This window comes from Macrotis lagotis, chromosome 6, assembly GCF_037893015.1.
Source record: "Macrotis lagotis isolate mMagLag1 chromosome 6, bilby.v1.9.chrom.fasta, whole genome shotgun sequence".
NCBI lineage: Eukaryota > Metazoa > Chordata > Mammalia > Peramelemorphia > Peramelidae > Macrotis > Macrotis lagotis.
In genome coordinates this window covers 92365559-92390861 of record NC_133663.1, presented here as the reverse complement: position 1 = coordinate 92390861, position 25303 = coordinate 92365559, and the positions used below count along the sequence as shown (strand labels likewise).

Below are 25303 nucleotides of genomic sequence, written 5' to 3'. Positions count from 1 at the left end.
CGGGTGCTTCTGAATTGTAGAACAATGTGTTATAATGAGCCAAATAAAATTTGGAATCAGAGAAAGAGAATTTGAATCCTACCTGTGACATTTATAGACTGTGTGATTTGGGGTCTTTAATGTGCCCTTGTTTGTAAAATGAAGGGGTCAGACTCAGACCCTTAAGGTCCTGCCCAGCTCTAAATCTTTGAGTCTCTATAGGCCTATGAGGAGCTCTCATAGTTTGGAGGGGAGTAGAGGATGGAATATTGTGAAATCCAGATTTGTGTTTTCCCAGTCCTCATTCAGATGTTTGGATCATTCCAAAGGGATCACATGATAATGATGATGCTGGTTTGAACTGTCATACCATTAAGAGCTTGAAGAAGAAACCAATGTCATAATTTCAGAGATTTTAAACATATCCTTTCTAATTATAAATTCAAATGATAAAGGCACTGAATAAGACAAATTCTAGAGTGGATAGCGTTACAGTACTATGACTTTCCCTCCATTTGCTTATTATTTCCATGATTTACAGATTATAATCCATCCACAATTTCTCATTCCATATGCATCTTATCTATTATGATATTCCATAGATGATAGCTCTTGAACTGGAAGGTACCTTTGAAGCCATATAGTAAAACCCCCTCATTTTACAGTCGAGAAAACTGAGGCTCAGAGGTTGTGACTTGCCTAAGGTCTCATGGGTTGTAAGTGGAAGATTTAGGATTTGAACATAATGGAAGGATTCCAAATCCAGTATTCTTTCCTCTGCAAGACACTATCCTTCCTTTCCTCTTCATAGAAGCTTAATAGAGACCTTCCCTTTGATTCTTTCTTTCTTTTGTTTGGTTTTTTTGGCAAGGCAATGGGGTTAAGTGACTTGCTCATTGTCACATAGCTAGGTAATAACTATCTGAGGCTGGATTTGAACTCAGGTTCTCCTGACTCCAAGACTGGTGCTCTATCCACTGTTCCCTGATTCTTTTAATATTTATTTGAAACCAATATAGAACAGTTTTCCCATATATTATCTCTTTCCTACACTAGTAGTTCATATCTTTTACTAGTCATAGATGATCTTGATGACATAATTAATACCACTTTCTGAGCACACATAATTTTCGACAATATATTATGACCCACTTGTTCCCAGCATACATATCTATCACTCTGTTATCCATTGAGACAACACATACAACTTCCCCATGTAAACACAATCCAAATTATTTTCCAAAATCTCCTATTAAAAATAATAAAAGAGAGGAAATTTTGACCTTCTTCCAATAGGTATACATAGATTATCTGTATATATGTGTGCATATAACAATTAATACTAAACTTCAGACATTTGAATGGTGACATAGCTAGTAAAAAATGTATTTCCAAGTCCCAGGTTAAAATCAATCCCCACTTAAGCCACTTATCATTAAAAAATAAAAAGCACCTGGCTTAAATGATCCACCTGGAAATATGCATTTCTATTCATAAAATGTATGAGTCATCAACTACACACCCCAATGAAATATAACCTTTAAGTCTAAAATGACTCAGACAAATTCTTAATAACAAAGTGACTTTGGTTTGTTAGTTTTAACTGACTATCAGCTCTCCACTTACAAAAGGAATTACTAGACTGCCATCTTAAATGATCTGTTTTACCATGTCCCTTCCAACAATTGTCCCCTATGAAGGACATATATAGTAGTCAGTCTCAATTGGAATAATTTGAAATTGTGCCTGACAAGAATGTATATCCATTAGTGACAAAAGTCCACTCTGGGACTCAAGATCCATTTGCATTATGAAAAGGAATTGACCAGTCCTGTAGCACATGCAAAAACAATGACTTTTGTCACCATTGCTCTCTGTGTATTTTGGGTCACTTCCCAGCTCATTGATAACAGAACTAAGGAAATGAACTTTACATATTATTCCATAGCATCAGACAGCAGCAGCATCAAGGGATAAAAATGGCCAAAATAGAGCAAGAAGAATGTACTACAAATGTCAACAATGCTGTCTAAAGGGATCTAGAAACTCATCAGCTAATATTATTTCTACTTCCTCATATAGAGTCATGAGAGGCAATGTGGCATAGATTGCTGATCTCAAAACTAAGAGGACCTGAGTTCAAGTGTAGTCTAGACATACATTGGTTGTGTAACTCTGACTTCTCCGTATCCTAGACAACTGAAATACAGAGGAGGTACCAATGTGCTTTGCAAGCAAGAAGGAAATTTCTTCACTTGAAAGTTCCCTATCTCTATGAAATCACAGGGGCAGTCCTTACCTCCCAGATATGATCTCATGAACATACGTTAGTCTATGGAGTAGTCTGTCACAGTACTTCTCAGTATTTTAATTTAGGAGATTTTTTTCATAGATTATCTAATCCAATATTCTCAAGATTATAATGGAAAAACTGAGTTCTTGAGAACTGAAGTGATTTGCCCAAGATCATTAGATTAAAATTAAGGATGTCATCAGAAGAAACCCTAAAAAAAATCATCTAGACCAGAGGAGATCCTGAATGAAACCCAAACCAGATGAAAATATAATTGGAAAATGTTTAACAAAATAAATTTAATTGCAATACAACATATATAGAGTTAATTTGGGTTTTTTCTAAGTCAATCTGTAAATTGAAGGTTCTGCACAAATTTTATAACATTGATGTAGACCAACTTCCTCATTTAAAATAAAAGAGTATAAACTAAGACACTGAATAGGGAAATTACTGAGTAAGTAAGAGGGTCATGATTCAGACCCAAATTCTCTGACTCTTTTCATTATTTTCCATGTTCCCATACTAGTTTTTTAATATAAGAGAAATATCTTCATCTAGATGACCATGATGTCATATTAATTGACCACAGGTGATAGTGATAATGAAATTTTTATTGGTGGAGAAAAAATCAGAGAAAGTGGGAAAAGAGAATCTCTCTCTCTCTCTCTCTCTCTCTCTCTTTTTCTCTCTCTCTTTCTCTCTTTCTCTTTCCTCTCTCTTTCTCTCTCTCTCTTTCTCTTTCTCTCTCTTTCTCTTTCTCTCTCTTTCTCTTTCTCTCTCTCTTCCTGTATATATATGTATATCTATATATGCATGTATGTATATGTAATATGTATGTGTATATATACATACAATAATATATACACACATTCAATAAAGATAGGGCTGGTAAAAAAATTTTGCAGACGGGGCAGGAGGGCAGGAGGGCAGGAAGGGAGGTTGAGAAGGAGATTTTAAATAACATTTTATATTAAAACAATATATAGAGGCAGCTAGGTGGTGCAGTGGATAGAGGACTGGCCCTTGGAGTCAGGAGGACCTGAGTTCAAATTTGACTTCAAAGGCTTAATAATTACCTAGCTGTGTGACCTCGAACAAGTCACTTAATCCATTGCTTTGCAAAAAAACCCATACAAATAAACAAGTTTGTGTTTGTGTGTGTGTAATTGTGAGGAAACCCATTGAAGGAGAAAAGCATAGAAGAGAGCTTTTAAATGGGTGATTATCAAGTGAAGGCAAAAATAGAAGTCATATTGCTTTGCTATACACCAGTGGTGTTAAAATCAAATAGAAAGAGGGGTCAATAAATCACATATAAGGATACCTGGGGCCACCTATTGACATAAAGAAAAATACAAATGTTTACATATATATTTTAATTAACACATCAACACATTAAAAATCAGATAGGAACTACATTTTGATCTAGTTTGAGCAGCTCTAGGGAATGTTGTATGGCACATGGACACTTTGGACCATGTTTCTAAAACTCTACTACAGACTACTTAGACATAAAGACAAAATGGATGAGGATGAATGAAACAAAAGCAATATTGTCATATTATAAACTATCAAGACAGTCAGAAGAACAAAGATGAGGATCATGACAAAGAGCTATAATATGATAGTGATGAAGGACTTTGTCTCCCCAGATATCTTCCTAAAGGAGATAGGTTAATAATGATTTTACTTCACTATTCAAAGATCAGTGAGGGAAAATGCAAATCTGGACCTGATTCTCTCCAAAAAGAGAGTTGGATGCTAAAAGTGAAAGCACTGGGAATTGGGATAAAATGAACATTCCATCTTAAAAATTGTGATAGGGAAGGCAAGACACAAAGTAAGCCCAGTCTGACATCCTTAGATTTAGGAGGGAAAGTTTCAAAGTTTCAGAGAAAGGATGAGTGGGAACCCAAAAACTGAAATTCTACAAAAGCACTCAACTGAGGAGTAATCCTCAAAATTGAAATCCTGAAGATAAAAAGAAACTATTCCAAAGAAAAGAAATAGTAGTTCCCAGAAGAGATAGATAAGATGACAGAGGGAACTTATTATTAGATTTTTGAAGGGCATGTGTAGAATATGGCAAGAAAAGTATGGAATAGTACTCTAAGAACTTTATCAGAAATGATAAAGTTGAGTAATTTACAGATAAAAATTGAAGGCAACAAAAGAGGGTATTTTAGCTTTATTGCAGAAAAGAAGAAAATCGGAGAAGGGATATGTGTTTTGGGGAATGCATTGAAAATGAATTTCAAAGAGAAGGTAGATAGATCTGCTGTATTTTTATTTGACTGTTTTTTTTATGCCAAAGAGAATAATCTCTAAGCTGGAAAGGACAGAACCAAAATGAACAAAATGAACTTGATCTCTACCATAAGTAAGTCCATAGTAAGAGAGCTCACAGCTGTCCATTTTCAATTCAGGTCACCAGATCCAGGTAAATTAAAACTTGGGGCACTGAAGACACCATCAGAATCAACTGCTAAACAATTGTCACTAATATGGCAAATAGGAGTATTGTCAGCCCTATCAAAGGAAGTTATTGCTCAGTATTCAGAATATGGAAATGAGTCAAGATTGCAAAATTCAGGCCAATGAGGCTCAATTTGGATCCTAGCAAAATTCTAGCTCTTCTAGACCAAAGGAATGGGTAGAAATCTAGAAAAAGAAATGGTGATCACAAAGAACCAGGATGACTTTGTCAAGAATAAAGTCATGTTAGACTAACCTCATTTACGTTTTGGACAGGATTACTACCATTTGATAGGTTACAATAACAATATTGTCTACCCTAATTTTAGCAAAGTATTCTTAAAAGTCTTTCTAACAATTCTTCTGGTGAAAAATATGGAGAGATATGGACTAAATGATGGGGAAAGTTGGTGAATTCTGAACTAATGACCAGAATGTTCAGGTTTAAGAAAATCATTAATGATTCTATGTCATCCTGAAAGAAACACTTTAGTGAGTGCCCAGGGATCTGTCCTTAGCCTTGTGCTACTTAAAATATTATCAATGAATTGGGTAAAGGACTGGATGGCATACTTTTCAAAAATGCCAATGTAGCAAAGCCAGGAGGAATTGCTAAACATGTTGGAATGCATAATCAGCATTCAAAAAGATCATGACAGGTTTAAATGGTGAATTGAATCTAATACAGTAAAACTGAATATGAATAAATGAAAAGTCTTATACTTAGAGCCAAAAAAAGATAACTTTACAAACGCAAAATGATGGAAGGGAGCAGTTTCTCTGAAGAAGATTTGAGGGCTTAATGAATTGCAAGGTGGATATGTCAACAAGATGAAATAAGGGTCAAAGATACTGATTGCATCCAGAGAAGTTAGAGTCCCACTGCATTCTGCTATCTTCAGACTATATCTAGAGTATTGTGCTCTGTTCTGGCAGCATGTTCAATAAGCTGGCGAATTCCTTGAGAAAGGAAATGAAGATGATGGAGGGTTGATATATCATGCCATATTAGGGTTGTAAAAATAGGAGATGATATATAAAAGACTTCAAGGAGACCCAAAAATCTATCTTCAGGTATTTGAAAGGTTAACGTATGGAAGAGGGCTAATACGTACTTGGTATGAATCTTGAAAGGAATACTGAGTCCATGGATACAAATTTAAAAAAGAGGCAAATTTCACTTTAAGAAAAGAAGAAACTTTCTAACAATTCTAACTATCCAAAACCAAAGTGGATTGCTTTGAAAAGTGGCCTCCTTCCTAGAGATCTAAAATGAAAGGCTAGATTCTTTTTTCAATAATAGCTTGAACTAGATGTTCTCTAAGGAGCTTTCCAATTTTGAAAACCTATGATTAATTTCTTAGATTTTGCTATCCCTGTGAAAACTTGAAAGGAGCATGGAATAAGAACTCAGAAAAAGTTTTCTAAAAACCAGGGACAAATGAACTTTGGTGAATGTCTTATAATTATAATTATAATGCTTATGATTCAATGTGTCTTTGGGGCTCAAGGCAGAGAACCAAAGCTAAGTAAGTGACAAATTGTAATGAGGGGTTACTCAAGAAAATTCTCCTAGAATTTACAAGTATGTGTTGCCTAAGGAATGCTCATTTCAGCTTTCTTGGGGTCTGGGTGAGTAATGAGTAGAATGGGTCATAAGGAGGATGGGTAACAAGATCCACCCACCATTCTATGAGTATCACTATCTGTGGTGAGATCCACTCATACCCAATTGAAAGGCATTCTGTACTGGGAAGCTCCATTCTTCCTGTAGCAGAGTTCTGTCAAATGCTTCAGTAGGAAATGTCCTTTTGAGAACTGAGAGTTAGAAAAACAACTGAGTCAGTTAAAGCCACAGGTGGAGACTATCATTCCATCAGGGTTCCTCCTCACTCCTGTGGAAAAGATTTAAATGACTGTGCCTTGTTTAGAAGATCAAGATTCAAATACTTGTAACCTGATGCAAAATATATGTATTTTCCTGAGGTAATTAGGTCTAGGACATTCACCTTTATTTTTATTCTAACAGCTTTGCTGCATTGGCATTTTTGAAAAGTATGCCATCCATTCCTTTACCCAATTCATTGATAATATTTTATGTAGCACAGGGCCAAGGACAGATCCCTGGGCACTCACTAACTCAGAGGGCATGGCCTAGTCTTTTATTACCAGAAACTCTACAGTCATTTCCCCATACTGGTATGAACCATCCACAAAAGTCACTGTTTCATCCTAACTTCAAGATGACCCTTGGTTAGAAAGGCTATGCTAGGAGAGTTTAAGCCCTGGTAGATTCTAAGTTGGAAAAACTTTGATGGTGGTCCTAGTGAATTGTAACTTATCCAAAAATAGTCTAGATACATAGAGAGAGATTCTCATGATTTGTGGGTTTGTTCTTTGACCATAGCAACCTATGAAACAGATAAAGCTAAAAGCAAAAATAATTTTTTTAAAACCCACCCTGCCCTCAGTCTCATGCATCTAGCCTCTTGTTTTTGTAATTATAAAATGATAGAGTAAGGGAAGAAGGTCAAGGAAGACTTTAAAAATCCTTGTTTTCAGACCACATGCAAACAAAAAATTGTTAGGATATATGAAAAATATTAAATCTTTTTCAAATTACCAACTAGCTAACACACTGTTGATAGAATAGAACCACATACATATTTCCCATTTCACTATAACTGAAACCAGATGGCCCAAAGAAGTAACAGCTAAATGGAAAGCTACTTTAAAATCTTCCTTTGAGGGGCTAATAAGGAAGTCCAGATAGTTCAATTTACCACAAAACCAAAAATAACCAGAAAAATCATTTCATGGAATTGTTGGTTAGTTCACCTTAAAAATAGTTACAGTAGATGCATTAACCCAAGGAGAAGAGCATAAAGAAATAAAGAAATTATACTAAGTACTTATTAAGATCATCTAACATATCATATATGCGGATATATATATATATGTATATGTATAAGTGTATATGAATTGTTGGTGAATCTAGTGTGAAGATGAGAACAGGAAAGTGATGAAAAACATGTTGGGAAATAGGGTTCTCCAATGTGTCACCCCAATATATCATACTTGTCAAAAAGAGGGAGAATTGATGAACTTGAATAGTATCAAATTTAACTCCCACCAAAACAGTATTTCAATTAATCTATGATCTTCTTAATTTGTGTATTCCCTTCATCTATGCATATGGTAACCCACCCACGCCTCATCAACTAGATGGTTTTGTTTATCATGAGAAAATCCATGACAATGTCGTTCACTTCTTCCAACAGTATTTCAACTCTGAGTTTTAGAAAAGCATCTCACACTTGGTTATCATTTAAATATGTTATACTATTTACTATTTTAGTTGTGTCTATGTTTTTAGATGATCTAAAAAAAAATATGTGATTCTTTGTATCCTCTGCCCCCATTTTCTGCTTGTTCCTCCCTGTCACTTTGAAAGTAGAGGAGGGCTGAACAGAACTAAGGGTCACCGGGCATTTCCCTTTTGTTTGTTTCCCTGGGTTGCTATGGCCAAAGGATGAATCACTCAGCAGTCATCTAATGTTGAGAAGCTTCTCCATGGTTAATTAAATTCGTCACCAGAGTGTAGATGCCTTTGGTCACCAGGAACTTACTCAAAACATTTCCTATATGATAGTCCCTACACAAATTCACACTCTTGAGCTGTTACTAACATAATTTTCCACAGCCCAGGGGTACACCTTATGAAAAATCATAGTAAGTTTTGAGGAGGAGTAGTTTAGTATTTATTAACAGATTGATGTGGGAGTTGGTTAAGAAATCAGTGTAATGAATGCTATCAGATTATCAGCTGAAATTAGCACCAAATTAAGAGAAAGCATGCTAGTGAGATCAAACTGTGGGTGAGAAAAGCAATTCTAACCAGACCTATTGAAAGGAAATGTTGAGGCTAAAAACTGGAAAATGGATAAAAGTAAAGACATTGACTCAGATTAGAAATAGTACTATTACTTTAGCAAGTAATGTTGGCTACATTAAGAAAGACAAAAGAAGACTTTTTTTTACTACTCTGCCTTTATTAGAACATATATAGAGTATAGCGTATATAAAGTATATAGAGTATATAAACTAAAAATGTGTTGAGAGATATGTCTAGGATGATAAAGACTGAGTTCAGACCATATGAGGATCATGGGAAGAACTAGTTTAGTTTAACTTAAAGAAGAGAAGGTTTTGAGGGGAACACTACAGTTGACCTTGTATCTAAAGGGAAATCACATGGAAAAGACATTAGCATTATTTCCTTGACTCCTTAAGGTAGAGCTAGGATATCTTATTTGAAAATAGTTTCTTTCATGTTGTCTCTTCCTTTTAGATTGTGAACTTTGTGGGGGCAGAGATAGTTTTTGCCTTTCTTATTAAGCACATAGTAGGTGCTATGGATGAATCTATTAAGAATAAATGATGATTAAGATGGTGACAAGAACAGATGTTGTCTTAGGCACTCTCTCATAAATCTTTGAAACTAAGGACTTTAACTAAATTTTTGAGAGACAGAACCCACAGAGGAGGCAGTTCCCCTACTCAAGGTAACCTGGAAAAGAGCAGAAAGTCTCTGCTCCCCAGGGTTGGAGGGGCGGCCCCCCCAGAGGGGTGGCCGGCCAGAGTGAAAGAACTTCAGCCTCCTGGAGGCAGCCCCAGGGCTCTGGGAGCCGAGGCAGCAGGGGAGTTTGCTGAGCTACACTCTGGGGAGCACTGGGAACAAATTGGGGGAACAGGGGGACCTCTGCCAGAGCGAGCACATGAAGTCCAGCCCTCAGGGCACACAGCCAGCAGTGTGGCCACCCCAGCCCAGATCCAGGAAATAGAGAAGCAGGTGGAGCAGGTAAGTAGGAGCCCCAGGGAATGAGCCCATTGAACCTAGGGAGGAGAGTGAAGAGAGAGAGAGAGAGACACTGCCCAGCTCTGTCCTCTGCCCCTGGAACAGGACTCTGGGGCTCTGAACACATTCAGATCCTGATCCCAGTCTAGGCCCCCCCCAGTAGAACAGCAGAGCCCCCTCTACCTCAGCCCTGTGGCAGAGGTGGGGCGCATATGGTCATTCACAGACAAGGAGGGAGGACAGAGCCTCACACACTGAGACCCTTGTGGGAGTGTTCCAAAAGCTCAGGAAGCACACCCAAAACAGGCTTAGGCTGGGAAAATGAGCAAGCAGAGAAAAAAGAGGAACACCATTGAGAAATACATTATCTATGATACCAAGAAGGATCAATATACTCAGTCTGAAGATTAGGAAACACAGGCTCATGCATCTGAAGAATCCAAGAAAAACAGGAATTGGGCTCAGGCTATGACAGAGCTAAAAAAAAGAGGGGGTTAGAAGAAAAACTGGGAAAAGAAATGAGAGAGATGCAGGAAAAACATGAAAATGAAGTCAGCAGCCTAGTCAAGGAAATCCAAAAAAATGCTGAAGAAAATAGCATGCTAAAAACCATCTTAGGTCAAATGGATAAAATAGTTCAAAAAGTTATTGAGGAGAAGAATGCTTTAAAAAAGCAGAATTGGCCAGATGGAAAAAGAGATAAGAAAGCTCTCTGAGGAAAACAAATCCTTCAGACAAAGAATAGAACTCAGGGAGATTGATGAAATTATGAGAAATCAGGACTCAATACTTCAAAACAAAACAAAAAGAAAAATTAGAAGAAAATGTGAAACATCTCACTGAAAAAACAACTGATATGGAAAACAGATTTAGGAAAGATAATTTTAAAATTATTGGAATACCTGAAAATCATGATCAGGAAAAGAGCCTTGACATCATTTTCAAAGAATTACTACAGAAAAATTGTCCTGATATCCTAGAAGCAGAGGGCAAAATAGAAATGGAGAGAATCCACCAATCCCCCCGAGAAAGAGATCCCAAAAAACCAACCCCTAGGAATATTATAGCCAAGTTCCAGAACTCCCAAGTCAAAGAGAAAATATTACAAGCAGCCAGAAGGACACAATTCAAATACCGTGGAGTTGCAGTCAGGATCAAACAGGACTTAGCAGCAACTACATTAAAAGCCTGTAGGGCTTGGAATATAATATACCATAAGTCAAAAGAGCTTAGAATGCAACCGAGAATCAACTACCCAGCAAAACTGAATGTCCTCTTCCAGGGGAAAAGATGGACTTTCAATGAACCAGGGGAATTTCAAATGTTCCTGTTGGAATGGCCAGAGCTAAACAGAAGGTTTGATCTTCAAATACAGGACTCAAGTGAAGCATGGAGATTGGAGGAGAGGGGGGAAATATGAGGGACTTAATGAGGATGAACTGCATGTAGTCAATAGAAAAAGGGAAATGTAATGGGAGAAAGAAAAAGGAGAGGGGGGAATAGGCCAAGATATTTCAAATAATAAGATTTTTCTTTATTACAATTGAGCTATTGCAATGATATGGAAGGGGGGCAAAGGGGGAATGAGGGAATCTTTGCTCTCATCAGAGGTGGCTAGGAGAGGAAACAGCATATATACTCAATGGGGTATAGACATCTGGAGTAAGAAGGGGGGGACAGGGGGAAGGGGGCGATGTGAGTAATGGAGGAGAGGATGGACCATGGGGGGAGAGTGATCAGATATAACACATTTTCTTTTTTTACTTCTTGCAAGGGGCTGGGATTTGAAGGCCTGCCCAGGACCATAGGGCCAGGTGGATTCTGGGCCTAAGGGGTGGTATGGGGGCTCAGGGCTTCTTGGCCCCAGGACCAGGGATCTGTCTGCTGAGCCAGTCAATGACCCTACAGCAGAGTCAGAGTGAAAGGAGAGAGAAAATATAGTACATGGTAGTGGAGAAATATGAAAAGAGGGAGTTGCGATCAACAATGACAATGGTGGAAAAATATGGAAGTAACTTTTGTGATGGACTTATCATAAAGAATGTGATCCACCCGCAACAGAGTTGCTGGTGTTGGAACAAAGACTGAAGCACATTTATTATTATTATTATTATTATTATTATTATTATTATTATTATTATTATTATTATTATTATTTGGGGGGGTGCAGGGCAAATGGGGCTGGGTGGCCTGCCTGGGGCTGCATAGCAGGGTGATTGTTGGGTGTCTGAGCCCAAGTGCTCCTGGCTCAAGGGCCAATGCTCTGTCCACCACCCAGCCACCCCTACTATTATTACTATTTTATTTTATTCTGGGTCTTTTTTTCCTTTTTTTTTTTTGGTTTTTGCAGGGCAGTGGGGTTGGGGTGGCTTGCATGTCACACGGCTGGGTAATCGCTGGGTGTATGGAGCTGGATATGGGCTCAGGTGCTCCTGGCTCCAGGGCTGGTGCTCCATCCATTGTACCACCTGGCCATACCTACAACTATTACTATTATTTTTTTTAATTTCAATTTTTTTTCTCTCCCCTTTACTTTATCGCTCAAGCGAGTCTATATTTTTTTGGGGGGAGGGGGTATTTTGTTTACTCTTAAACAAGAATATTTTATTAATGTATAAAAACATTATTTGTACAAAATGAGAATAAATAAATATTAAATATTTAAAAAATGTGACACCCCCCCCCAAAAAAAGAATAAATGGTGATTGATTTAACTGACTTAACTGGATAAGAAAACTCTCCCTCCCCATTTCTTTTCACATAGAGGCATTTAGCCTTCACCTATATATGAGAAAAATTACTTCATCCTACACACTAAGGTATTAATTTCAGTATTTATTTTTCCATTTTATAATCAGGGTATAACAATATTTTGTATTCACTAAATTTTTTTGACAGGCAGGTGACCTTGTATAGAAGGGATTTGAAAAGATTCATGAGAGCTCTTTCACCCAAAATATCTCTGCCTTGGCTGCCATTGTGAGAATACTCAGTATTGGAGATGATTGATTGATTGATATTTCTCCTTTGTTCTTAAAGAAGACTGTGACATCAGGGAAGTGATATCACGACATGCAAGTGAATTGGGTTTAAGTGAGACCGTGAAGTACAAAGTCATCAGCCTTACTCTGCTCAATGGCCAGTTATGGATCAGGACAACGGGAAATGACCCTCCAGTACTGGAGTAACTCTTTAAGGTGAATAATCTCCTATTACTACTACATCCTATTCTGATATGAGAAGGAAATAAATAGACATAGAATAGATCTGGTAAATTTTGATATGAAAGAGGAGAAGGTGGGAAGTCTAGGTTTCTTAACTGACCAAAGCATGGTACTCTGGGCCAGCATAAAGGTGCTGGGTGTCATCTAGGGCAGGGGAATGGAGGGAATGCTATGCCTACCAAACCAAGGGGAAGACAAACCACCAAATTTCAGTTTCAGGGAGTGCTTTGGCTACTCCATTAGGGTATAAACAGAAAAAGTTGCTTTAAGGAATGTTGGGTCTGGCATCTTATCTCAGGCAAACATGGTTTGCATAAAAGGTCCAGCAAGCCTTCTGAATGGAAAGAGTTAAATCTAGTACATATACAATTTGGAATTAATCATGCATATATATGTGTGTGTGTGTGTGTGTGTGTGTGTGTGTGTGTGTGTGTGTATGTAACCCTTGGGTTTGTGAGTCTGTGTCAGGGGGTTGGGGGTCTTGACTGATATACTGAAAACACTGCTTCGATAGGACTATTTCCTACATTTCCTTGGCACCCTCCTTGGAGAACCTGCAATAGTGCTTCTCACATACTAGATAACAGGAACTGTTTGGTGACTAGCTGTCCAGTGTGATGCAGCTGAAAGAAAGTTTGATAAAGAATTTGGGTGAGTAGATTTGAATCTCATCTCAGACCCTTAATGGGTTAACATAATCCCAGACAAGTCACTTAACTCCCATGTGCCTCAGTAGACGCATCTGTAAAATGTACTCATTTTACTCCTCTGGAAAAAATAATAATGTCTTGAGCAACTAGATGGCATAGTGGATAAAGTACTGATCCTACAATCCAGAGGACGAGAGTTGATATTCAGCCTCAGACACTTACTAGAATTATGACCCTGGACAAATCACTGAACTCCATTGTCTAATAATAATAATAATAATAATAATGATAATGATAATAATAATTCTCGTCTGGCCAATTCATGGAATAGTTGTGAGGAATGTGCTTTATAAATTCTACTATACTCTAAAATGTGTTATTATTATGTACCTATCAAGCATCTGAGTTGATTTGAAGCACCCAGAAATCTGTATTTACCTTCTAGGCTTACCTTAAGTGCTACCTTGGAGGACTAGTGCCTCTGGTAAGAGGGTTACAAGAGCCTTTTTCAGGGCTACTCATCCATCTTTGGTGTCCATCTGTCACCCAGCTCTCTTACCTGTGGATCCAAGAAACTTGTGCAGTGCTCACACTTTAGTAAAAAACCATCTTTGGAACCACAGAGCCAGAACTAGTCCTTAAATAATTGCCTTGACAGCCCCACACTAAGTTTCTTAAATATGTTTGTTGAAAAGAATTGAATTGAATTGAATTGAAGGCACTTTAGAATCCACAAGTGGCAGAACCTCCCTGATTTAAAAAAAAAAAAAGGATTAAAGTTGGGAGTGACTTCACATGGATTTTGAATAAGTCTTAGTAAACATTGCTAACAGAATTCATTCATTTTATATTCCCTATCCTTCCCCTGGGCTGGCATATCCTCTTTTTCAAACATTGTAAGTGCCCAAATAAGGAGGAACAATTATCAATGTTCCTAAACAGTATTTAAGAGACACCCATTGCTAGTTTGGCTGAGCTTTTTTTATTCTTTATTTTAATGATTTTTCCCCCTACTCAAGACAGGAAGTACAAGGACTACTCACCACCTCCTCCCACTATGGATTGGCACTGAAGCTTTGACCTACTGGTCTATCTAACTTCCTTCAAATCTCCAAAATATCCCACCTTCTATAGGAAGCTTTTACCAATTCCTTAAAGCTGGTTTCTCCCCTCTAATGACGTTCTCCAGTTTACCATTTCTTTATCTTGCTTGTTCATCATTGTTTCCATATTCGCTCCCCCATTAAACTCTAAGATCCTTGAGACCAAGGACTGTGTTTTTCCTTTCTTTGTATCCCCAATACTTACAATGCACATCAGGAACTACATTGTTGTCCCTTAATAAATAAATATCGACTGTCAGTTCTGGGTTGATTCTTCCCTCCTTAGCTAATCCTCCTTACCACTACCACTCACTTCTGAAGGGTTTACCATATTAGTGGTAGAATCAGTGAGTTTGCCATGTTGCCTTTAGTCCTGCTATAACTCAGAGCTCCCATCCTCAAGAAATCTAGCTGCCTCAGTTTCCCCAGTATCAGAGATTCCAGGCATCACCACATCTGGCTGCTTTATTCTTTGTTAGCAGAAATGATTCCCAGTATAGGGAAAGGAAGAAGGTTATATTTAGAGATGAAGATGATGAAGGCAAAATATAACCATAGAAATTAACTGACAAAAGAAAAGACACCAGGAGACTCACATAGTTTTTGGAATCATCTGCTCTGCTCCTGCCTTACTGGGCAGCTTGAGTCTTTTCCCTTCCACATTCCTGTATTGCTGCCTTTTCCTTTTTTAAGGTTCTGCCCCTTGGGGATGGAGCTTATGAGCATAGGGAGTACTTCCCTTAAGACCAAAAACGTTTGGACTGAACAAAGCCAATGGAACATTTCAAAACCATAAATACAGAAAATAACAAATAGATATGGTAGTGCCTAAACTTATCCTGAATAGCTATGTGACAATGGGCAGGCATTTATCTCTCTGAGATAGAGTTTGCTCATCTTTACAATGTATATTGTAGTTTGTGGAATTGTTTAATGCTCATGTGTTCTCTACCCAGTAGAAAATGAACTGCCTCCAAAGTCACAGAATCTAGTTCAGATCTCTCCTCTGATCTTACTATCCCTGTGATCTTGGAAAAGAGACTTTTGACTCTCTGGATGTCAGTTTTCTTATCTGTAAAAAGGAATTAGATGAAAGAATTTCCAGCACCCAGACTACGATCCTATGCTTTTCTCAGTGTAACCAGTTGTTCCACCAGTAAATAATGCGTTCATCAGTACCTTCTCATCCTTGCAATGCTTGTACATTAGTCTTTTGAAGAGAATCTAACCAATGTGCTAGAGGGCTTCTTCTTGATTTTTTAATTCTTTGTGGGTTCCATGCAATTCTCAGTTCTTACCTTTGATACATAATCTGTCCCTTAGAGTCCTGTGTCTCAATTTTACATATGAAGAAACTGAGGCACAGAAGGGCTTGTTTGAATAAAATGCAAATTAACTTGAACAAACTAAAGTCATTCAGGTTCAAGTAAATCTTAAGCACCCAAGAAAGGATTTGAATCTAGGGCCTCTGTCTCTAAACACAGCACCCCTTTCATTATATTACAATGCCTTGATGAAGTCCCTTGTGATATTTCTTACCCACAAATCTTTGAGAATATGCCTTAGCTTATTTGCCCCTTCCCTGGGTTCCCTACAATTATGATTCTCCTGGGATCCTGTAGTCTTGTAATTCACCTCCCTGATGCAGTACTGGGGGATTGGTGTTAAAAGAAGGACTCGCACTCTATGAACTTTAAAATGCTAGAGAAATGTGATTTATTATTATTCTTATACAAGATGCCTAACAGAGGCAGGCAGCTGTACAAACACCTAAACAAACAGAGTATCTGTGTTCTAAATGCCTATGCGATGCTTTCTGTGTACGGGGAAAGAGGGCTGCAGAATCTTTTAACTCTTTCACTTCTGGAGAAAAGGCAAGGAAAGAACATAAATCTAATCATGATGATTAATCCTATTTAATCATTATTAAAGTTTTACTTTTATAAAATCTATTTAATCCCTCAGATTTAATCCCAGTCATTCTTATCCTAAAATCCAAAGACCCTCCTTCCCTTCCCAGACCCAAACACAATGGGTCCATGGACAGATTTCAGAGGTCTGTGAACTTGGGTGGGAAAAAATTGAGATCTTTATTTTCACTAACCTCTGCCTGAAATTAGCCTCTTCTCCTTTGATCATAAATGTAGACCAAAACAATGTTGTTCTGAGAAGTGGTTCATAAATATTTCTCAAAACAAACTGCTACTGAGATTCACAATGAGAGGAAGGAAGGAAGAAACAAACAAACAAACAAAGGAAGGAAGAAAAGAAGGAAGAAAGAGAAAGAGAGAAAGGAAAGAAAGAGAGAAAGAAAAGAAAGAAAAGAAGGAAGAGAGAGAAAGAAAGAAAGAAGAAAGAAAGAAAGAAAGAAAAGAAGGAAGAAAGAGAAAGAGAGAAAGGAAAGAAAGAAACAAAGAAAGAAACAAAGAAAGGAAGGAAGGAAGAAAGAAAGAAACAAAGAAACAAAGAAAGAAAGAAAAGGAAGAGAGAGAGAAAGTGAAAGAAGGAAGAGAGAGAGAAAGGAAGGAAGGAAGGAAGGAAGGAAGGAAGAAAAGAAGGAAGGAAGGAAGGAAGGAAGGAAGGAAGGAAGGAAGGAAGGAAGGAAGGAAGGAAGAACCCTGCTTTTACTAGACAGCAGGGAAATCCACTGCAACATCATGAGTGTTTTGAAATGTCTGCTCCTTTAACATTGGCTCTATCTGGAGGCCGACATGGATGCAAAGAAGATATTCTTCCAGGGCTGCTGTCATCTGGAACTGCCTTCCTGTATTTCTTTACCTCATCAATCCCCCATCTTTCAAATCTCATGTGAAAACATGTTCCTTGCCAAGGCTCTCCCTCCCTGCGGCCTTTCCCCCAGGACTGCGCCTCCTCCCAAACCAAACAGGGATCCCTTTTGTCCAAGGCTGGGCTGTGTCTAGTGGGCTCTGGGCCCCGGGGCCAGCCCCGGGCTCGCCTGCCAAGCCCACAGCCCCCAGCTCGCAGCCCAGCGGGAGCCACTTTAGCTGCTTTTGCTGTGGAAATTGGGGGGAGGGAAAGGACGGGGAGGGACGGACGAGGCTTTGGAAAACAATCCTTAGGATTGAGTTGAATGCTCCTGTTCACCTGGTTGACGTCATAGTTTGAAAATGTAGGGGCCCCGTGGGCTTGTTACTTTTGGGAATGCTAGGGGGCAGGGGAAGGGGCGGGGGGGGGGGTTTCTCTGTGGATTGTGTGCTTTAAAGAAAGACAAATATATTTGACCACGTTCCTGAATAAAAACTGTGAGTGGGGGGTTTCTTAATTCATCAAAATTGATGACTTGCATTTGATTCTCCCTATTCTAAAGCACTGAAGAGGAAGGGAGGGCTGCTGGCTGGGGTTCTCCCTTTCCACACTGTAAATATGGTGGCTCCACAAACCCATTACTTCCCCTTCCTCCTAGTGGGTTTTTTTTAAAAGCATTTCAAGCATACCAAGAGTTTTATCCTTTGCTATGTTTGTCTGTGCTTCTCAAATTATGAATCCTGGAAATAAAAGAACTGAACCCTGGGAAGAGAAACTAGGAAAGCACAATGTGAGCCAAGTGGCTCAACATCAGTGTCGTTAATATTTACGTGAAATGTCATTTTTAAAAGCTGTTTCCTGCCTCCCTAGACACCTATGTTTCCATTAGCCTGCAGCTTCTCCTCCTCTCATCCCACAAAAGCGCTTGGGAACTTTCCTTCTTTATCCTGGATATGACATTTGCCATTCTTCAAAACTGTTTCGAACAATTTATTTGCTTGCCTCACATGCCTTCTGCAAAGAATGGTTGACAGCTATAGATTTCATATTTGATTTTTATTTTAAAATCAATAAAAGGTAGGAAAGAAGAAAAATGTTGACCCCTTTCTTTGGTCTTTTCTATCAGCTTAGAAGTCCAAATCCTTCACTCTCCTTTTGCCCTCCTCTTGGAATTCCTATGGCACAGTTCACATCCCCAAAGACTAAAGTAGTAACCCTATTGTGACCAGGCCACTCAGGAAAAAGGAAGGATTTGTGTATGCACATGTGAGATGAGGGAATATGAATACTAGATAATCCTGGTCCAAGGGGCCCTATGATGCAAAGAAGATGGAGAAGAATGGGCATTTTTTTCTTCTCCATATCTATTAGACTTAATAACTAATCCTTTTTAACAGTGTGAGGCAGGCAGCAATCAGAAGCAAAACAATGGTGAGGAGTTGGATAAAGGGAAAAGTATAAATAGAGGAAAGATGGGATGGAGGGATATAGAAAGTTTTTGATGTTTCTCCCTCATTATCTTGGTTTTTTTTTTCCTTCTTGATCTTCTTTCACAACATGCCTAATATGGAAATATGTTAACTATGAGATTGTGTACAACCATGGGGGGGGGGGGGGGAGGTGGTAGAAAAATGTTCAAATCAGAAAGTTTGTAATTGGGGGGAAAAAGGAAAAAATGTGAAAAGACTTAACATGAACTGATGCAAAGTGAGATAAGCAGAACCAGGAGAACTTTGTACACAGGAACAGTAATATTAAAAGATGATACACCATGAATGACTTGGTTATTCTCAGCAATACAGAAATCCAAGAAAATTCTGAAGGACTTATATTGAAAAGGTGCTGTCCATCTATATCGAAAGAACAGATGGAACCTTAATGAAATATTTTATTTTCTTGGGGATAACCTATGTCAGATTGCTAGCTTTCTCAATGGGGGAGGAAGGGGAGAGAGAATCTGGAACTCAGAATTTGAAAAAATGTTAAAATTGCTTTTACATGTAATTTAGAAGAAAATAAAATATTAAAGAGGGGGGAAAAATAACTTCTCCCTTCCCCAGAAGGGCAGAGAAGGCCTAATGGGCTGCTTCAGAAGATAATAGACTCTTTGGTTATCTTCAAACAGATAGAGTGATTCCTTGTTGTAGACATTATAAGAAATTGTGTAGTTCTCCTGTGCAGGTCTATAGATTGAACCTCATGGCTTCAGAGATACCCCCTCCTCCAGCTCTAAGAACTGTCATTCTGTAGTGATTCTCATAGGGAATGGGGAGGAGAAAGGAAGGAAGAGGTTCAGGTCAATTGGTTTGCAAGGGGATCTGGGTAAGGCATGGTGAGGAAGGAGTCTGAAACTATTGACTATAACAAAATGACTTTTTTTTCCCAGAATAACCTACACAAGCTAGTGACTACCAACCTAGGTTTATCAATACCCAAAGATGTTTTGAAACTGGAACTTTCAAGACAGGTCAACAAGCATTTATTAAATGCTAAGGTATGGTAATGGTATGGTAAATGCTAGATGGCACATGGATAGAGCACCAAGGACCTGAGTTCAAATCCAGTTTCAAACACTTGATACTTACTAGCTGGGTAAGTCACTTCACCACATTGCCCACAAAAATCAAAAATCCTCAACTAAATAAATAAATGCTAAGGTATTGTGCTAAGCACTTAGAATACAGACAAACAAGAAAGTCAATCCCTATATTGCTCTCAAGAAACTTAAATTCTAATGGAGCAAGATAACAAATAAAAGGGCTTGGTATGGGGGAGAAATGAAAGGAAGATAATGGAAGAAAAAGTCTGGATGGTCTGGAGTGAATAAAGACACTGGGGAAATAAAGACATGAATGACCAGGACACATCCTTAAAATGTTGATTCTAGTGGGGGAAAAAAAAAACAAATAATCAAGGGAAGGGATCCCAGAAGCAAAAGTGAACTTTCAGAGTGAGAAGACTAGTATGCCTTAGAAGAGAAAGTCAGATGAGTTAAGAGTAGAGCTTAGTGAAGAAAAACAAAATTCTCTTTATTTAAAGTAGAATGTAGCACTTTTGGAAATTGGGGGGGTGTGGAAAGGAACCTCGTGGCATCACTCCATTCTGTTTGAGAATCACTGATCCATGACAGTCTCCGTCAGCTGTACTCCAGATGACTTCAGTTGACCACACACACACACACACACACACACACACACACACACACACACCCCATTCCAAGAGCTAAAGCTACTTAAAGTCAAAGATCCATAATGGAACATTTGACAAATTATTTTATTTTTTTAAGTTTGAAGCCCAGGATTTTTTGACTAATCAGGGTTAAGTGATTTGCCCAGGGTCCCAGAGCCAGTAGGCTAGATTTGAATTCAGGTCCTTTGGACTCTAGGACCAATATACTCTATCCACTTAGACACCTAGCTGCCCCAAATCAGGGTTTCTAGAATGGTAATAGTTTATTATAAGTGTTAAGGCAAACCAGTCAAGAACAATAATGCCCTATAGATAATTTGAATTGGAGGGCAGCTAGGTGGCGTAGTGGACAGAGCACTGGCCCTGGAGTCAGGAGTATCTGAGTTCAAATGTGACCTCAGACACTTACTAATCATCTAGCTGTGTGGCCTTGGGCAAGCCACTTAACCCCATTGCCTTGCAAAAAGAAAAAAAACTAAAAAAAAAAGGTAAATAGATAATTTGAATTTCAGTATTTGAGACATCCATAAACCAGAGATAATTGTCTATAAGGGTGACCAGAAATACATTTTGGAGTGTGACAACATTCTTCATGACTGGAGCCTGCTTGAGAAATAATAATAAAAAAACAGTATTAATAACATAATTGGTAAAGAGGTGCTTTCCTCATAATAAATAAATAAGGTAGGCAATGAAAGCTGACATTATTATTGTCTCCATTTAACAGATGAAGATACTGAGGCTCTGGCGAATTTAGATGTTTTGCTGACCTTGCAAAGACAAGGTGCATTAACTATTTGCAAAGAAAATGAGTCTTGTCTTAGGGGACCAAACTCTGTAAGAATTCTTCCCAATATGACTATCTGTGCCTCATCTTTTGTACCCTTTAGTCCACCCCCAAAGTACAGTTACAGTTTGCCCTAATTCTGGGCTGGGGTGAAGTATCTTCCCCTGTCAAAACCCAGACAGAGGCAAAGCTCAGACATTCTGGGGAACTAGCTGCTTCTTCTGCCAAGGTAAATGCACCTGTAGTCAAATTGCCCCCTACTGCCCCTTAACTATGTTTACTCCAGGTATATACACTCTTAATAAGAGTTTTGCAAGGGTATTAGGTTTCAAAATTGGAACTTGAACTTCAGCCCTTTCAATTCCAAGTTCAATGACTTTCTATCATACTAAGCAGTTAAGCCAAAATGTCTTCCCTGGATAACTAAAATCCTCCTCACTTTGTCATTCTAATGACATGACACCAAAGGTCCCCATGAGAATACAAAGTATTAGATTAACCATTATCTCGAATTAATAATCTCCCGAAAATCAGATTAACTAATCAGTCACCTATCAAAACCTCAGGTAACACATAGAGTGGGTAAATTTGGATTAGTCATAGGAGTTGGGCAGGAAGTGGTAGGTCAGTGAGAGAATGGGCCAGAGTTTGGGACACAAGGCTTCTGAATGTCTAAGGAAAGGAATACTCAGAAGGAAGAAGGGTCTTAAAAAATGTTTGGGAAAGGGGAACCAAAACAAACTCCTTCTACTTGACTATTTTCCTTAGAATTGACTTTGCAACAGTATTATGTGAGCCCTAGTTTTCTTCCTTCTTTTATATCTGGAATTTCTCTAGTTCTCTCTCCTTATAGCAAGAACTCAATGCAATTTGATAAAAATGAGTCATTCAATTAATTAGAATTAAAGCTTTAGGATGTGATGGAAGGAATCTGAGAGATCACTGATTCTAATCTATATCCAAATCAAAATATCTCCATTCTTTTTCCATTTATAACAGTCCTAGCAAATAATTATCCATTGGTCCTTTTAATGCACCCTCATTTTCAAGGGAATACTCTGACCTTTGAGGAAGATCAATGTACTTTTGGACTACTTGGATCATTAGGAAATATTTGCTTATGTTCAATCCAACTCTGTCTCCTTATAACTTTCCCTAGCTGGTCTTTCTTTTGACCTCAGAGGCCAAGAGACATCTAATCACTGTTCTGCATGACAAGTTCTCGGATTTGTTGACTCTTGTGCCCCACCCCAGCCTTCTAGAATGTGGTTGGCAATCCTCTTTGAAGTCTTCTGCTTTCTCTTTTCCTTTAAAGCTCAAGTTGCATCCTAGTTCCCTCCACCATTCACATTCTGTTCCTATTCAGATCTCTCCCACTCAGTGATTTGTTACCTTTTTAGTTAATCCAGCTTTTTGATTGGCATAACACAGGCTGGTCATTTCTTAGCCAGTTTACCCTACAACCGTGAGAATCAGGACAGCATTATTGCAAACCCATATTTTGGTCTCCATTTACATTTTCCTTCCTTCCTTTCTTTTTTCTTCCCACCACACAAAGCAACAAATTAAAATATCTTCCCTAGGTGTCTAAAATCCTTATCACTAATCACTCCAATTTATTATAGCACCAAAGGTCCATATCTGAATACATTGTAAAGGATAACAAGCTAAGCATTATCACTCAAAACTTCCTGAAAATTAGTTAATCAGATTAACTAATCAGTCACCTATCAGAATCCTGAATAAGCAAAAAGAATGGGTAAATTCAGGTTAATCACAGAAGTCAGGTGAGGGGAGGATGATAGGGTAAGTGTTGAAAAGATTTAGAACTGGGGCTTCCACCTCTGTTTTTCTTCTCCCCTTCACCCCTTCCTTTCATCACTTATCAATTGCATCCTTCCTCCTTTTTTACTTATCTCTCCTTCCTTCCATCAATCCTTCCTTTCTACTTACTTCTCTCTTTTCCTTCCTTCCCTCTTCCCTCTTACTTGATTTCTTGTCTTCTTTCTTCTTTTTCTCTTCCCCTTCTTTCCTTTTATTCAAATAGGCATAACAAACATTTTTAAAACACCTACTATGAGCAGAACACTATTCAGGGTATAGGAGATGCAAATGAACAAAACAAAAAATGGTAGCCTCCGTCCTGAAGAAATTTAAAATCTAATAGAGAGGATACAAATGCAGATGACATAAAGTAGTATGTACTAATGGCAAAGTCGAAAGCCAGACAGAACACTAACAAAACTGGAGGAAGAAAGACTACTTTTACTTTCAGGGTGAGGAAGGAGAGTCAGGTATGGCTTCATAAAGGAGGTAACACCTCACTTCCCTCTTAAAGAAAGAAAAGCATCTCCAAAAATGAGGATAGAATTTGTTTCAAAATAGGGGGATGTCTGTTTGAATGAATTGAGATATAAAAGTGGAATGAGATGCAAAACCCCATTTGGCAGCAAAGTAGTCAATATAGTCATAAAAGATGAGTAATTTGGAGTCAAAGTATAAGAATTCTTTTTAAAATGTCATTTTATTTTTTCAATTACACGCAAAGATAGGTTTCAATAATCAATTTTTGTAAGCTTTTGAGTTCCACATTTTCTACGTCCCTCCTTTCCTTCCCTCCCCATGACAGTGAATAATCTGATGTGGGTTATATACGTACAAATGTTTAACATATTTCCATAATAGTCATGTGAAAGAAGAATCAGAACTGAAGGGGCAAAAAACCACAAGAAAAAAAGAGAAAAAACCATAAAACAAGTTTTAAAAAGTGAAAATAGTTTGCTTTCAGACTCCATAGTTTTTTCTCTGGATGTGGAAGGCATTTTCCCTCAACAAATCTTTTAGAATTGTCCTTGTTCACTGAATAGATGAGATGAGAGAAGTCCATAGTTGATCACTGATTGTGGGTAGGGATTCTTGAAAGCTAGGAAAAGAAGTGTGAATTTTGTGCTTAGATAATAGGGAGCCATTGTTAGTTTTTTGAGAAGAGCATTGACAGTTAAAACTGTGACTAGGCATATTATTTCAGCAGCTGGATGAATGGAGGGATGGATTGGAAAGAGGAGAAAGTGAAATCAAAGATGAAAGTAAAAATGCTACTGCCATAGTTCAAGGAAAAAAAAACAGTACAAAAAGACCAGGGTAGTGACCATTTGAGTGGAGAGAAGAGCAAAGATAGGATAGTGGTAGAAGGATGAGAACTGATAGGACTTGGCAACTGATAAAATGTGAAGAATGAAGAAGGAAAAGCCAAGGATGATTCCAACATTTCCAACCTGGGTGGCTGGTAGAATTATAGTGTCAAGAACAAAAATAGGGAAGTTGAAAAGATGCTAGATTTTTCTTCCTTTTTTGTCCTTTCTTCCTTCTCTTTCTTTTTCTTTCCCTCCTCCTTTTCCCTGTCTCTCTCATTCCTACTACCTTTCCTTTATTCCTGTATTTAGGCTTCTTTAATCAAGGGTCTAGAAGGAAAGAAAAGAGAGAATCTCAGAAAGGACAGAAGAATGGATTAAAGATGCTCATCAGATGAAAGTGAGTCCAAAAAAAGCACACACCTGGGAATTAGAAGATGAGTGTTCTAACCCTGACTCTGTTATGTAGCTTGGGTTGACTTGATTTAAATTGAAATGAAATGAATGAACTCAAGAAACGAGGGGGGGGGGGTAGCTAGGTGATGCAGTGGATAGAGCACTGGCCCTGGAGTCAGGAGGACCTGAGTTCAAATCCAGCCTCAGATACCTAAGACTTACCTGTGCTACCTTAGACAAATTACTTAACCCCATTGCCTTGCAAAAATAAAAAATAAAGGGGAGAGAGAAAGAAGATTCTGACTCACTTAACTTCTCTAAACAGCAATTTCTTGATTCATAAAGTGGAGACAAATACCTGCCTTTGCTACCTTGTGTTTATTATTCAGTTCAACTCAATAAATATAAAAATACAGCTCTGTGCTGAGAACTGTACTAGTTGCTAGGAA

The 25303-nt window shown here is 38.2% G+C and overlaps 1 long non-coding RNA gene across 4 annotated transcripts in view; it reads left to right on the top strand.

Moving 5' to 3' along the window:
* LOC141491105 (uncharacterized) overlaps positions 1 to 25303 on the top strand; it is a 62100-nt gene that overhangs the window by 12045 nt on the left and 24752 nt on the right. For 2 of the 4 annotated variants that reach the window (XR_012469462.1, XR_012469461.1), the window contains exon 3: positions 12648 to 12805. This is a non-coding gene — a long non-coding RNA (uncharacterized LOC141491105). Of the gene's footprint in view, positions 1 to 12647; positions 15434 to 25303 lie in introns of those variants that run through there. The other 2 variants (XR_012469460.1, XR_012469459.1) reach the window with 2 other exon arrangements.